Source organism: Heterodontus francisci, chromosome 45, assembly GCF_036365525.1.
Source record: "Heterodontus francisci isolate sHetFra1 chromosome 45, sHetFra1.hap1, whole genome shotgun sequence".
In the NCBI taxonomy this organism is placed as follows: Eukaryota; Metazoa; Chordata; class Chondrichthyes; order Heterodontiformes; family Heterodontidae; genus Heterodontus; species Heterodontus francisci.
The window spans coordinates 9,004,075-9,021,500 of record NC_090415.1 but is presented as its reverse complement, the minus strand read 5'-3'; positions in this window follow the sequence as shown (position 1 = coordinate 9,021,500).

The window sequence follows — 17,426 nt, the reverse complement described above, 5'->3', positions numbered from 1 at the left end:
TCTGTACTGCCTCCAATGCATTTACACCCTTCCTTAAATAAGGAGACCAGTACTGTATACATTAATCCGAATGGCCCACAGAGCCTCATGGATGCCCAATTTTGCATTGCTAGGTGAGGAAAACTTTCCCTTATCTCCCCTCTAATCTTTCTACCAAACACTTTAAGTCTTTGTCCCCTAGTCACTGACCTCTCTACGAAGGTAAATAGGCCCTTGACCTCCACTCTATCCAGGCCTCTCAAAATGTTATACATTTCAATCAGATCGACCATTCTCTGTTCCAAGGAGAACATCCCAGCCCACCCAATCTTTCCTCATAGCTGCATTTTTTCCAGTCCTGGCAACATCCCGGTAAATCTCCTCTGTACCCTCTATAATGCAATTACATCACTTCTATAATGAGGTGACGAGAACTGCACACAGTACTCAATTTGTAGCCTAACCAATGGTTGATATATTTCCAGGATAACCTTCCTGCTATTATATTCTAAACCTCAGTTAATAAAGGGAAGGATTCCATATGCCTTCTTAACCACCTTGTCGAACGTCCTGTTACCTTCTGGGTCAGTGGTCATTTACTCCAAGGTCCCTCACATTCTCTACACAACTCAGAACATTCCCATTAATCGTGTATTCCTTTGCCTTGTTTGACCTCCCAAAATGCATCGCCTCATACTTATCCGGGTTTTATTCCATTTGTCATTTTTTTTGACCATATTTCCAGAGCATCAATATCTTCCTGCAGCCTCAGCAATCCTCGCTTTTTATCACACGACCAATTTTTGTGTCGTCTGTAAGCTTCTTGATCATTTCCCCTCCATTTACGTTCAAATCATTAATATATACCACAATGAGCAGGTGACCCAGTCCTGAGCCAAGCGGAACGCCAATGGAAACAGCTCTCCAATCGCAAAAACACCCGTTAACAATTACCATTTATTGCCTGCCACTAAACCTAATTTGCATCCAGCTTACTGCATTTTCCTGGATCCCCCGGGATTTTATTTTTTGAAACAGTCTGCCATGTGGGACCTTGTCAAAATCCTTGTTAAACTCCATGTAGACCACATCAACTACAGTGCCATCATACAACTTCCTTGTTATTAATTCAATAAATTCGATCAAGTTGGTCAGACGAGATCTTCCCTTCACAAATCCACGCTGACGATGCTTGACTAATCGATGCCTTTCTAAGTGACAGTTTATCCTGTCTCTCAGAATGATTCCAATATTTTGCTCACTACTGAGGTTAGACTGACTGACCTGTAATTATTGAGTTGTAGGCTGAAATGTCAGATTCGTTTTATCTCGAAGGATCCACCCGGGGAGACCGACGATACAAACTTATCTCTCACTTATATGGTGCCACAAGCAGCCACATTATTAATCTCACAATCTGAGGACGTGTCCGAAAGTGAGTCACACAATGTCCCAAATGTAACTTTTTTTCTGCCCTGTTGAGGTCTCTGCAATGTTTCAGCTCGAACCGTTCGCTCTGACACTCAGTGACAGACATTTTCAATGTGATTACATGAATCTAGGACTGTTACTGTCAGATATTAAATCCTGCGCGATCCCAGCAAACACACCGACTCCCTCCAAGGATTGCTTTGAGAAACTGGGCAAACATACTGCAGAGAATAATCTCAAATTGAACTTTATAAAGGGGTAATCTCCCAGATGGGAACCTTCTCTAATCTTACCCGCAGCCCCTGTTCCATTGCTCACAATGTGATAAAACTGAACTGAATAAAGTTCCAATTGTTTGTATTTTTGTTTTTCAAAGCGTTGCCGAAAGAAGCGCATGCGCGGTAAAGCCACGCCCACACCTCTGATGGTTGATGACCGACAGAGCGCATGCGCTCCCCTGTGCCTGCAAGGCCATTGAACGGCATTTATTCAAAGAGGGGAAAGTGTTTGTTTTTAACAGAGGGAATGGAGATATTACAGTATCGGGGTAAGTCAGCAAACAGCAGTCTCCTTCCAGCAGCACTTTGTTTGGGGAAACTTGTCCGCAATCTGGCTCAGAGATCGTCATTGACTTTGGGGCAAGTTCAGGAGGGTTGCGAGTTGTTTGCAAGAGACAGAGTGAGGCAGGAAGTGATCCGGGAACATGGAGTGAGCGGCGGAAGGCAGAGGCATTTCTTGGGCTGCGTGTGCACTGCGTAAGTGAGACAAAACGTGAAGAAGCTGCTGTTGAAATTCATGGCTGTTTTTATCCTCAAACCTGTAATGCTTGTTCCTGGTTTAGCTCCTATTTCACGCTGTTTGTTGTTATTGACAAGTGAATATTGAAAACAGAGCCGGACTGTTGGCATTTATTGCAAGGGGGATGGAATATAAATGTAGGAAAGTCTTTCTACAACTCTGCAGGGTGTTGTTGAGACCTCACCTGGATTACTGGATACAGTTGTGGTCTCCTTCGCTCATGAGGGATGTCTACGTGCATTGGATGCAGTTCAGGCAAGGTTCGTTCCGTTGCTTCCTGCGATGAAGAGTTTACGTTATGAGGAAAAGGTTGAGCAGGTTGTGTTACACTCATTGGAGTTTGTAATAATCAGAGCTAATCTTATTGAAAAATGTAAAATTCTGAGGGGTCTTGACAGAGTCGATGCTGCAAAGATATCTCCCCTCTTGAGGGAATCAAGAACCACGCCGCACAGTATCAGAATAAGGGGTCTCCCAGTTTAGACGGAGGTAAGGAAGAATTTCTTCTCTCAAAGCGTCATTAATCTATGGAATTTTCTACCCCTGAGAGAAGTGGAGGCTGAATGATTAAATATATTCGAGGATGAGTTAATTTTTTGATCTACAAGGGAGTAATGGGTTTTTAGCCAAGCAGGATAATGGAGCTGAAGCCAAGATCAAATCAGACATGATTTTATTGAATGGTGGATCAGGCTCGAGAGGCTGAATGGCTGACTCCTGCTCCTAGTTCTTAGGTTATTATATTATAATGCCAGATGGAAATAGAAAGCTGACCTGCACAAATATCCCTGCTCCATCAGGTCGTTCCAATCTTGGAGCAGTGTAGATGTTGGCTTGTTTCTGGATGTCCAAAAATTGCTGTGAAACTGCCAACACACCTCGTCAGCAGATGCTGAGAGCTGCAGTGGAATCAGACAGTGATATTTTTTGTATTTTTGGTTTGCATTTGTGATTAGTCATAAATATTATTAATTGAAATGTTACATTAATCTCTTTTCTAGCTTCAAACTCAACTGATCGTGACTTACAAGACATAGTTTTCTTCCTTTCTGTCGGTGAATAGTTCAAGGGAGCACAATGAATGTGATGATTCCCAGGCACAAGGGCAAGTGCAGTCGGCTCCTTCCATCACTGACAAGGTACAGTACCACTCCCATAGGCCTTCAGTTCATGGCATTGTCACAAGAAGCAGATGTAGTCAAACTCTCACTGATCCTAAGTTTAGAGACACATTTCCAATTCAGCAATCAAACAAATCAGAAGAGACAGACATTGTATCCAATCCATTCCAAATCAATACTGCTGAAAGTTAGGTCAAGTTCAAAAGCAGAACCCACTATCAGATTAAAAGGCACTCTGTCAATCTCACAAGAGGGTGCATCCTGGAGACAGAGAATCTCACCCTCACATGCCTGAAACTGATGTTGACGAAATAAAAATAAACACATTCATATAATGTAAACAGACAGACACAGAGTGAAATTCACATTTACAAATTATTAAAAAGTTTAAGTAAAGATTAAAACATTCAGCCACAGAAGGGAAACTGACAGATACAGAGAAGAAAATAAAACCCCTCACAGGCAAGAGACTGTCAGATAGAGAATAAAACCAGAGTCACCTAACAGAGACAGACAGTTACCAGTAACAGACATGGACACATTGCAGAGACTGAGAAGTACAAAGGAAAATCATTTCTTCAATAACAGAAATTGAAATCTAGGAATAACACACATAGACATTGTAGTAGACATAGATAGCTGCAGACAAAGAAAATATGCTCATACACCTATCAGGAACTGTAATCTGCAGATGAAGAAGTACAGTTACAGAGCAGAAATCGACAGATTCAGAGAAAGGCCAAATGTCACAGAGTAGAGTTTGAAAAACACAGAATAAACCCACACTATCATACCTTGAGGTTTAACCTATCATACAGGTGCAGCTTAAAACTGACACTCACATACCAGAAGACAACTGGTGCAAAGTAAAACTCACTCAAGTAACAGAAACTGATAGGTACAGATCAAAAACCAGAATCATATCCCAGAAAATAACAAGTAAAGAATAAAACAACAGTCACATATCAGAATCTGTCAGATAGTGAAATAAAACCACTTTCATTTTCCATAAACTGACTGGTACAGACTGAAAACTACATTCATATACGATCAATGGACAGGTACAGATTTAATCCCTCATTCACTTAACAGAAGCAAACAGATATAGGGTAAAGCATGTTCTCAAATTCCAAAGATTGAAAGATCGAGAGTAAACTCACATTCACATACCAGCAACTGACAGAGAAAGATTAAAATCTTCCCACATTTCGCAAAGTAACAGGTACAGAATACATACCACCCTCACATATGAGAAACTGGCAGAAACAGATTGTAAAAAGACTCGCATAGGAGAAATCAACAGGTACACATTAAAATCTACATTCACATATCAGAAATTAGGAGATACAGTATAAATGCCACATTTACCTACCAGAGACTGACAGACACAGTGTGAAATCCATAGTGAATTGCAAGAAGTTAACAGAGAGTGAAAGTCTCTCATCCATAACAGACACTGACAGGTACAAAGTAAACCTGACAATTGCACTTCAGACACTGATAGATACAGAACAACACACACATAATTAAGAACATTCATATATCAGATACTGACAGATACAGGCTAAAACACACACACACAGGAAAAAAACTGACAGGTTCAGAATAAAATTGGCAGTCACATTTCAGAGAATGACAATGTACAAAGTAAACCTCACAGCCAGTGTCAGAAACTGGCATGTACAGATTAAAAATCACATTCACATCCGAGAGCGTGGAGAGATGTGGTGTAAAATCCACACTGAAACTCTTACTCTTATACCAGACAGGGACAGGTTCAAGGCCTCAGCTACACATTAGACATTTAAGGTCACAGGTTAAACCTTAAATTGGCATACTAGACAATCAAAGATAAAGTGTGAACTCCCACTCATATACACAAGAATGTAATATTGTGTCAAATCCACAATCACATACCATATACTGATGGGAACAAAGTACAAGGCAGATACACATACACCAGAAGCTGAAAGGTACTGAATAAGACGTTTCTCACATAAAACAAACTGACAGGTACAGATAAAGCCACATTCAAAAACTGAAACTGACAGAGGTAAATTGTAGACCAGGGATTGAGATATACAGTGAAACTTACACCCGCCAAGACTGGTGTGGGAGAAGTCAGGTTCAGTTTGTGGGGCACAGGCACCAGGACTAGGGAAAGTGGAGGCTGTACCGTTTGGACAGTCTATACCTGAACTGAGCTGGGACCAGTGTTCGAGAAAACAATATAACTAGGGATGTAGAGAGGTACTTGATCTAAACAAAGGGGTAGAGGCATCAAGCTTTAGTAGATGTAACAAATCAAGGGGTAGAGTCAAGGCAGGAGAACACAATAGTTATATGGGAAATGAAGGGCAGGAAGGGGCAGAGAGAAATAACCTAAGAGCAGACCAACAGTCAACACTAGATGTGACAAAGATAACAAAAAGATAACACCAAAGGCTCTTTGTGAATGCACGTAGAATTCATAACAAAGTAGAGGAACTGATAGCACACGTTGAAGTAAATAAATATGATCTAATAGTCATTATGGAGACATGGCTGCAGGATGACAAGGATTGGGTCCTCAATATTGAGGGATATGTAACATTCAAGAAGAATAGGAAGCTAGGTAAAGGTGGAGAGCTGGCACTGTTAATCAAGGATCGTATTGGTGCAATTGTTAGAGATGACCTTGGTTCAGGAGATCAGGATGTAGAATCGGTTTGAGTGGAGATGAGGAATAGTCAGGGAAAGAGGCACTAGTCGGAACAGTCTACAGGCCCCCAGACAGTAATCACAATTTAGGATGAAGGATACAAGAATATCTATTGGGTGCTTGTGATAATGAGATGGAAAGAATCACAGGTGTTTTTAAACAACACAGTGGTGCAGTGGTTAGCACCACAGCCTCACAGCTCCAGCGACCCAGGTCCAATTCTGGGTACTGCCTGTGCGGAGTTTGCAAGTTCTCCCTGTGACTCTGTGGGTTTTCGCCGGGTGCTCCAGTTTCCTCCCACAGCCAAAGGCTTGCAGGTTGATAGGTAAATTGGGTATTATAAATTGCCCCGAGTTTCGGTAGGTGATAGGAGAATTGAGGAAAGGTGGGGATGGGGTAGGAATATGGGATTAATGTAGGATTAGTATAAATGGGTGGTTGATGGTTGGCACAGACTCGATGGACTGAAGGGCCTGTTTCAGTGCTGTATGTCTAAAGTAAATAATTATAAACTGGAAAGAATGAGATTGGTAATAGAAGCCTGTATGAGGAGTTCATAGAGTGCTTTCGAGATAGTTTCTTCCAGCAGCATGTTCTAGAACCATCCGGCAAGCACGTTATTTTTGACTTGGCATTGTGCAATTTGACAGGATTAATTAATGACCTCAGAGTAAATGCACCTCTTGGTAGCAATGATCACAATATGATTGAAGTTTGCATCCAGTTTGAAAGTGAGAGGAGTGGGTCTAAGACTAATATTTTAAGCTTAAATAAGGACAACTATGTGGGCATGAAAGCTGAGCTAGCTGAAGTGAACTGGGATCAATTGATCAATTGAGAAGCAGTGGCAGACATTTAAGTGGATATTTCAGAATACTTTAAAATAGGTGTATACCTACTGTAAAGAATAATTCCAAGGGGAGGATCCTCCATCCAAGCTTGATTAAAGAAGTTAAGGAAGGCATCAACCTGAATGAAAAGGTAGAGAATTGTGCAAAGATGAGTGGTAGGTCAGATGATTGAGTCATTCTGTGCCAGTCTATATATTCTGACCAAAGTTTAATCAGGAGAAAAGAAATTAGAGCATGGGAGTAAGCTAGCTAGAAATGTAATAACGGATAGCAAGGGTTTCTGCAGGCATTTGAAAAGGAAAAGTGTAAGTAAAGTGAGTGTTGGTCCTCGAGAGAATGAAAATTGGAAGTTCAAGTTTGGTAATAAGGAAATGGCAGAAGTAATGAACAAAAAAATAGTTTCTCAAACCTGTAATGCTTGTTCCTGGTTTAGCTCCGGTTTCACGCTGTTTGTTGTTATTGAAAAGTGAATAGTGAAAACAGAGCCAGACTTTTGGCATTACCTGCAAGAGGGCTGGAATATAAATAGAGGAAAGTTTTGCTACAAATTTGTGGGGTGTTGGTGAGACCTTACCTGGAATAGTGGATACAGTTGTGGTCTCCTTCGTGCATACGTGCATTGGATGCAGTTCAGGCAAGATTCGTTCGGTTGGTTCCTGAGATGAAGAGGCTGTCTTATGAGCAAAAGGTTGAGCAGTTTGTGTTACAAACATTGGAATTAGTAATAATCAGAGCTAATCTTATTGAAAAATGTAAGATTCTGAGGGGTCTTGACAGAGTAGATGCTGAGAAGATATCTCCCCTCCTGAGGGAATCAAGAACCACGTCGCACAGTTTCAGAATAAGGGGTCTACCATGTTAGACAGAGGTACGGAAGAATTTCTTCTCTCAAAGCATCATTAATCTATGGAATTCTCTGCACCAGAGAGTAGTGGGGGCTGGATTATGAAATATATTCAAGGATGAGTTAAACTTTTGATCTACAAGGGAGTAATGGGTTTTTGGCCAGGCAGGATAATGGAAATGAAGCCAAGGTCAAATCCGACATGATCTTATTGAATGGTGGATCAGGCGCGAGAGGCTGAATGGCTTACTCATGCTCCTAGTTCTTGGGTCATTATATTATAATGCCAGATGGAAATAGAAAGCTGACCTGCACAAATATCCCTGCTCCATCAGATCGTTCCAACCTTGGAGCAGTGTAGATGTTGGCTTGTTTCTGGATGTCTCAAAATTGTTATGGAACTGCCAGGACACCTCGTCAGCAGATGCTGAGAGCTGCAGTGGAATCAGACAGTGATATTCTTTGTATTTCTGGTTAGCATTTGTGATTAGTCATAATGATTATTAATTGAAATGTTACATTAATCTCTTTTCCAGCTTCCACCTCAACTGCTCGTGACTTACAAGACATAGTTTTCTTCCTTACTGTCGGTGAATAGTTCAAGGGAGCAGAATGAATGTGATGATTCCCAGGAACAAGTGAAAGTGCAGTCGGCTCCTTCCATCACTGACAAGGTACAGTACCACTCCTTTAGGCCTTCATTTCATTCCATAGTCACAAGGAGCAGATGTAGTGAAACTCTCACTGATCCCAAGTTCAGAGACACATTTCCAATTCAGCAATCAAACAAAGCAGAAGAGACAGACATTGTATCCAATCCATTCCAAATCAATACTGCTGAAAGTTAGGTAAAGTTCAAAAGCAGAACCCACTATCAGATTAAAAGGCACTCTGTCAATTTCACAAGAGGGTGCATCCTGGAGACAGTGAATCTCACCCTCACATACCTGAAACTGATGATTACAAAATGAAAATAAACTCATTCATATAATGTACACAGACAGACACAGAGTGAAATTCACATTTACAAATTATTAAAGAGTTTAAGTGAAGATTAAAACCTCCAGCCACTGAAGGGAAACTGACAGTTACAGAGAAGAAAATAAAACCACTCACAGGCAAGAGACTGTCAGATAGAGAATCACACCAGAGTCACTTAACAGAGACAGTTACCATGTAAAACCCATGGACACGTTGCAGAGACTGAGAAGTTCAAAGGAAAAGCAATTCTTCAATGACAGAAATTGAAAGATAAGAATAACACACATCCTCTGTACCAGACATTGATAGCTGCAGATGAAAAGAAAATGTGCTCACACACCTATCAGGAACTGTAGTTGCAGATTAAAACTTACAGTTACAGAGCTGAAATCGACAGATTCAGAAAAAGGCCCCATGTCACACACTAGAGTTTGAAAGATACAGAATAACCCACACTATATTACCTTTACATTACGGGTCCAGCTTAAAACCGATACACACATACCAGAAGACAACTGGTGCAAAGTAAAACTCACTCAAGTAATAGAAACTGACAGATACAGATCAAAAACCACAATCATATCCCAGAAAATAACAGGTACAGAATAAAACAACAGTCACATATCAGAATCTGGCAGATAGAGAAATAAAACCACCTTCATTTTTCATAAACTGACAGGTACAGACTGAAAACTACATTCATTTACTATCAATGCGCAGGTACAGATTTAATCCCTCATTCACTTAACAGAAACAAACAGGTATAGGGTAAAGCACAGACTCAAATTCCAAAGATTGAAAGATCCAGAATGAACCCACATTAACATACCAGCAACTGACAGAGAAAGATTAAAACCTTCTCTTAATTCAGACAGTAACAGGTACTGAATAAATGCCACCCTCACATATGAGAAACTGGCAGAAATTGATTTTAGCCCAGACTCTCATAGGAGAAACCAACAGGTACACATTAATATCTACATCCACACATCAGAAATGAGGAGATACAGTATAAATGCCGTACTTAACTACCAGAGACTGACAAACACAGAGTGAAATCAATAATGAATTGCAAGAAGTTAACAGTTAGAGAGTGAAAGCCTCTCATCCACAACAGACACTGACAGGTACAAAGTAAACCTGACAATTGCACTTCAGACACTGACAGATACAGAGCAACACAAACATAATTAAGAAGATTCAGATATCAGATACTGACAGATACAGGTTAAAACTCACACAGATAGAATATAAACTGACAAGTTCAGAATAAAATTGTCAGTCACACATCAGAGAATGACAATGTACAAAGTAAATCTCACAGCCAAATGTCAGAAACTGGCATGTATAGATTAAAATTCACATTCACATCCGAGAGAATGTAGAGATGTGGTGGAAAATCCACACTCAAAAACCAGACTGAAACCCTTACTCTTATATCAGACAGTGACAGAGACAGGTTAAAAACCACAGCTACACATGAGACATTTAAGGGCGCAGGTTAAACCTTAAATTGGCTACTAGACAATCAAAGATAAAGTTTGAACTCCCACTCATATACACAAGAATGTAATATTAACTGTCAAATCCACACTCACATACCATATACTGAGGGGGACAAATTACAAGCCAGAACACACACACAACTGAAGCTGAAAGGTACTGAATAAGGCGTTACTCACACAAAACAAACTGACAGGTACAGATAAAGCCACACTCAAAATCCGAAAATAACAGAGGTAAATTGTAGACTAGGGATTGAGAGATTAACAGTGAAATTTACACCTGCCAAGACTGGTGTGGGAGAAGTCAGGTTCAGTTTGTGGGGCACTGGCACCAGTACTAGGGAAAGTGGAGGCTGTACCATTCGGACAGTCTATACCTGAACTGAGCTGGGACCAGTGTTCGAGCAAACCGTATAACTAGGGATGTAGAGAGGTACTTGATCTAAACAAAGAGGGAGGGGAACAAGCTTTAGCAGATGTAACAAACCAAGGGATAAAGTCAAGGCAGGAAAACAGAATAGAAACCGGGGAAATGAAGGCCAGAGAATGGCAGGAAGGGACACAGAGGAAAAAAAAACTAAGAGCAGACCAACAGTCAACACTAGATGTTACAAGGATAACAAAAAGATAAAACTAAAGGCTCTGTATGTGAATGCACGGAGCATTCATAACAAAGTAAAGAAACTGATAGCACATGTTGAAGTAAATAAATATGATCTAATAGCCATTATGGAGACATGGCTGCAGGATGACAAGGATTGTGTCCTCAATATTGAGGGATGTGTAACATTCAAGAAGAATAGGAAGCTAGGTAAAGTTGGAGGGGTGGCACTGTTAATCAAGGATGGCATTAGTGCAATAGTTAGACATGTCCTTGGTTCAGGAGATCAGTATGTAGAATTGGTTTGGCTGGAGATGAGGAACAGTCAGGGAAAAAAGGCACTAGTGGGAGTAGTCTACAGGCCCGCAGACAGTAATCACAATGTAGGATGAAGTCTACAAGAATAACTAATGGGTGCTTGTGATAAAGAGATGGAAATAATCATGGGTGATTTTAATCTTCATAAAAACTGGAAAAAATCAGATTGGTAATAGAAGCCGGTATGAGGAGTTCATAGAATGCTTTCGAAATAGTTTCTTTGAGCAGCATCTTCTAGAACCATCCAGCGAGCAGGTTATATTAGACTTGGTATTGTGTAATTTGACAGGATTAATTAATGACCTCAGAGTATCTGCACCTCTTGGTAGCAATGATCACAATATGATTGAGCTTTGCATCCAGTTTGAAAATGAGAGGAGTGGATCTAAGACTAGTATTTTAAACTTAAATAAGGACAGCTATGTGGGCATGAAAGTTGAGCTAGCTGAAGTGAACTGGGTTACATCAGACTGGAAAGTAGAAAATATAATCCCTCTATTCGAGAAGGTGTGGAAGCAGAGACAGGGTAACTACAGTAATATAAAAGCAAAATACTGCAGATGCTGGAAATTTGAAACAAAACAAAAAGTGCTGGAAATACTCAGGTCTGGCAGCATCTGTGGAGAGAGATGCAAAGTTAACATTAACTATAGGCCAGTTAGCTTGACCCCTGTCATGAGGAAGGTGGTAGAATTGATCAATGAGGAGGCAATAGCTGGGCATTTTGAGAAACATAAGGTCATCAGGAATAGTCAGCATGGTTTTGTGAAGGGGAAATCATGTTTAACCTATTTATTGAAGTTCCTTGAAGGACTACCATGCACTGTGGATAAAGGGGAACCTGGTTGACATACAGTACTTGGATTTCCAGAAGGCATTTGACAAGGTGCCACATAAACGGTTATTGTGCAAAGTAGGAGCTCATGGGTAACATATTGGCATGGATAGAAGATTGACTGGCTGGCAGAACACAGAGAATGCAGAAATGGGTCATATTCTGATTGGCAGGATGTGACGTGTGCTGGGGCCTCAACTTTTTACAATTTATATCAATGACGTAGATGAGGGGAGTGATGACATGGCAGCTAAATTTGCAGATGAAACAAAGATAGGTAGGAATGTATGTTGTGAAGAGGACATAAGGAAGTTGAAGACTGATATATGTAGGTTGAGTGAGAGGGCAGGAATCTGGCAGATGATGTACAATGTGAGAAAATGGGAAGTTGTTCACTTTGTCAGGAAGATTTAAAAATATTTCAGTGCTGAGCGACTGCAGAATTCTGGAGAGGGATCTAGGTGTTCTAGTGCATGAGTCAAAAAAGTTAGGGTGCAGTTACAGCAAGACAGAGGAAGGCAAATGGAATGCTATCCAGTATTACGTGAGGAATTGAAAATGAAAATAAGCATGTTATACTTCAGTTATACAGGGCATTGGTGAGACCACATCTAGAATACTGTGTGCAGTTTTGGTCTCCTACTTCAGAGAAGTGAGTGTGACAGCTAACCAGAATAAAAAGACACAAACTCAAATACCAGAGAATGAGAGTTACTGAGTAAAACCCACATTTACTTATCAGTAATAGCCATTTTCAGAATTAAAAACCTTTCCCAACTTCCCATTGCAGCAACTGACATGCACAGAGTAAAACAAACAGTTATTTAGCAGAAATTAACAAGTGCACTTGTAAATGTACACTCACAGAATAGAAACTGTCAGTTCAAGGCAGAAGCAGATTCACACAGATCAAATTGAATGTTACAATGTTAACTTCATACTTAAATACCAGAACCTGATGGGCACACAGTAAATCTTACAATAGCATACCAGACGCAGACAGACAGTGAAACAAAATTATCACAGAGTGGAATCTGACAAGTGAAGAGGAAAATTTACAGTAGCATATCAGGGAATGAGAGGGAAAGAGTAATTCAAGCACTACCATAAACCAACAAGTGCAGAATAATGGCCATACAAAGAAGTGTGATGCTGATAGGTACAGGGAAAATATTACACTCACAACAGATGCACAGAAACAGAATAAAGCACATACACATAAAGTAACTGAGGTACATAGCAAAATCCACATTTACATGTCAGAAACAGACACGGAGAGGAAAACAAACACTCACAAATTGTACACAGATAAATACAGAGTAATAGCCACATTCACATTACAGAGACTGGTAGATGTAGGGTCAAACCCACAATCAATTACCACAATCATAAAGTTACAGAATAAATCAGATAATTGCACTGCAGGAACTGACAACATGCTGGGTAAAATCCTCATTTGCATATCAGAACTGAAAGGTTAAATATTGATCCCACATTTACTTGCCAGAACATGTACAGCTCCATGTACAGTGTAAATGAAAATGGAAAATTCTGGAAATACTCTGCAAGTCTGGCAGCACCTGTGGAGAGAGAAATTCAGTTCACATTTCAGGTCAATGACCTTTGATCAGGACAGACCTTTCTGATGAAAGGTCATTGGCCTGAAAGACTAACTCTGTTTCTGTCTCCACAGATGCTGGCAGTCCTGCTGTGTATTTACAGAATTTTCTGCTTTTATTTCCAAATTCCAGCATTAACAGTATTTTGCTTTGTATTAGGTGCAGTTTAAAGATCGTACTTCAATACCAGTAATTGACAAGTACGAAGGAATACTCATATTCATGTAAACAGAAAGTGAGCGATTCAAACCAAAACCACCGTTCAATTCATCAGTAAATGCCAGGTACAGAAAAAAATCCACTCACATCAGATGCTGGCAGGTAGAGGGAAAAGTGCACATGCACTTATCAGTAAGTGACAGAGATAAATATAGTCACATTCCACATTCTGAGATAAAGAATGAATCCCTCACACAAATACCATACAAAGAGGGACAGATATTTGGACAGATCTAGGTGTGTAAGAGATCCTTCATTGTTCCTAAAATATAAACAAACAGATCCTGTCTTTCAGAGTGGCAGATGCAGAATAAGTTCTACACTCAGACTGTACCATTGATGAACAGCTACAGAATGAATGTCATTCAAAAAAGTGGGAGTTCCAGAATTTGGGCTGAGTGATGATGAAGGAATGGTGTTATATTTTTGAAGTCAGGATGTTGTGCAAACTAGAGATGAAATTGCAGGTGGTAATGTTCTCATAAGCTTGCTGCCCATGTTCCAGTCAGTAGCAGATGTCATGGGTTTGGAAGGTGCTGTTGTACGGTACTTCCTCAGGTTGATGCAGTACATCTTTTAGATAGGACACACTGTGTACTGGTGGTGGAGGGAGTAAATGCATAACCTGGTGAATGGTAAGATAATCAAGCCTGCTGATTTGTCCTGGATGGTATCAAGCTTCTTCAGTGTTTTTGGAGCTGCACTCAACCAAGCAAGTGGAGAGTAATCCATCAGAATTCTGACTTGTGGCTTGTAGGTGGTGGAAATACTTTGGGAAGTTCTCCCTGTGTCTGCATGGGTTTTCTCCGGGTGCTCCAGTTTACTCCCACATGCCAATGACTTGCAGGTTGATAGGTAAATTGGCCATTATAAATTGCCCCTAATATAGGTAGGTGGTTGGAAAAAATAGGGACAGGTGGGGATGTGGTTGGAACATGGAATTAGTGGAGGATTAGTATAAATGGGTGGTTGATGGTCGGCACAGACTCGGTGGGCCGAAGGGCCTATTTCAGTGCTGTATCTCTAAACTAAACTAAGTTAGGACATGAGTTGCTCATCACAGAATTCCCAGTCTCTGACCAGCCCTTGAAGCCATAGAAGTAATATGGCAGAAGAAAGAGTAAATCCTTTAGTCATTTCCCATAAAGCAACATGCACATAAGAATGGGCATGTGCAAACAAGATACTGACATGCCTTGGACACAAGCTGCAATCACTAATCATAGGCTCATGGAGACAGAATAAAACCGCGATCACATACCAGTAACTGAGAGGTACATAGTAAAATTCACATTCACATATCAGGAACAGAAAGGCAAAGAAAAACACTTGCTGGCAAATCCAACACAGACAGACACAGAGTAAGAGCCACATTCACATTCCAGAGACTGACATATCAAGAGTAAACACTCCAATTAATTACAAGTAACAAACAAGAACAGAATAGAATACATACTTGCATTTTAGTATCTGACAGGTACCCAGAATAAAATAAACATTCACGTATCAGAAACTGACAAGTGAAGAGTAAAAGTCACAGTAATATGTCACAAACTGACAGATACAGGGTGATCTCACATTCACTTGCCAGATTATAAAAGGTAATGAAAAAAATCTTTCTTCCAGACCTGAAACTGACAGGCACAGAATAAAGTAGCGACTGACATTGCAGTAAGTGACCAGAATGAGGAAAATCCATATTCACATGTCAGAAACTGACAGCTGAAGAGTAAAATCTGAAGTAACATCACACTCTGACAGATATGGATTGATGTCACAATCACTTGCCAGCAACTAGCAGGTACAGAGTAAAGATCTTTATTCCATACCAGAAACTGACAGGTACAAAGAGGGATGAGGTCATGCAACATGAACATCAAAAGCAAGGTAGCAGATTAAAGAAAAGGTTTCCACAAAGGTTGTAATCACTGGATTACTCCTGCTGCCACGTGCAGGTGAGTATAGGAATAGGAGGATAGAGCAGATGAATGTGTGGCTGAAGAGATAGTGCAGGAGGGAGGGCTTTAATTTCCTGGATCACTGGGTCTGTTTCTGGCCAAGGTGGGAATTGCACAAGTTGGACAGATTGCACCTGAACTGGATCGGGACCAACATCCTTGCTGGGAGGTTTGCACGTGCTTTTGGGGGTGGGAGGTGAGGGGTGGTTGTTGTAAACTAACTTGGCAAGGGGGTGGGATACAGAGGGGAGGTACAGTCAGGGTTGATGTACAGTCAAATATAGAAGAGAAACTGAGTCAGTCTGGAAGGCAGAGAAAATGCAGACATGTTAAGACACAAGCTAACACTGCAAGGCTGGATTGCATCTATTTTAACACAAGGAATCTTACTAGTAAGGCAGATGAATTGAGGCCATTTATTAACACATGGAAATATGATATTATTCCTGTCACAGAGACATAGTTGAGGGAAGGGCAGGACCGGTAGCTCAATATTCCAGGGTATAGAAACTTCAGGCATGACGGGGGAGGGGACAAAATAGGAGGTGGCAGTGCACAGTTGATCAAGGAGTCAATTACTGTCTAAGGAGGGATGATATCTTAGAAGATTCCTCAAATGAGGTCATATGGGTAGATTCTTTTTTTTCTTTTGGGCCTCCTTATCTCGAGAGACAATGGATATGCACCTGGAGGTGGTCAGTGGTTTGTGAAGCAGCGCCTGGAGTGGCTATAAAGGCCAATTCTCGAGTGACAGGCTTTTCCACAGGTGCTGCAGAGAAATTTGTTTGTCGGGGCTATTGCACGGTTGGCTCTCCCCTTGCGCCTCTGTCTTTTTTCCTGCCAACTACGAAGTCTCTTCGACTCGCCACATTTTAGCCCCGCCTTTATGGCTGCCCGCCAGCTCTGGCGAATGCTGGCAACTGACTCCCACGACTTGTGATCAATGTCACAGGATTTCATGTCGCGTTTGCAGACGTCTTTATAGCGGAGACATGGACGGCCGGTGGGTCTGATACCAGTGGCGAGCTCGCTGTACAATGTGTCTTTGGGGATCCTGCCATCTTCCATGCGGCTCACATGGCCAAGCCATCTCAAGCGCCGCTGACTCAGTAGTGTGTACAAGCTGGGGATGTTGGCCGCCGAGGACTTCTGTGTTGGAGATACGGTCCTGCCACCTGATGCCAAGTATTCTCCGGAGGCAGCGAAGATGGAATGAATTGAGATGTCGCTCTTGGCTGACATACGTTGTCCAGGCCTCGCTGCCATAGAGCAAGGTACTGAGGACACAGGCCTGATACACTCAGACTTTTGTGTGCCCTGTCAGTGCGCCATTTTCCCACACTCTCTTGGCCAGTCTGGACATAGCAGTGGAAGCCTTACCCATGCGCTTGTTGATTTCTGCATCTAGAGACAGGTTACTGGTGATAGTTGAGCCTAGGTAGGTGAACTCTTGAACCACTTCCAGAGCGTGGTCGCCAATATTGATGGATGGAGCATTTCTGACGTCCTGTCCCATGATGTTTGTTTTCTTATGGGTAGAACATAAATACAAAAAGGGGGCAATCACTTGGTTGGGAGTGTACTACAGGCCTCCAAACAGTCAGGGAGAGATAGAAGAGCAGATATGCAGGCAAATCTCGGAGAGGTGTAAAAATAATAGGGTAA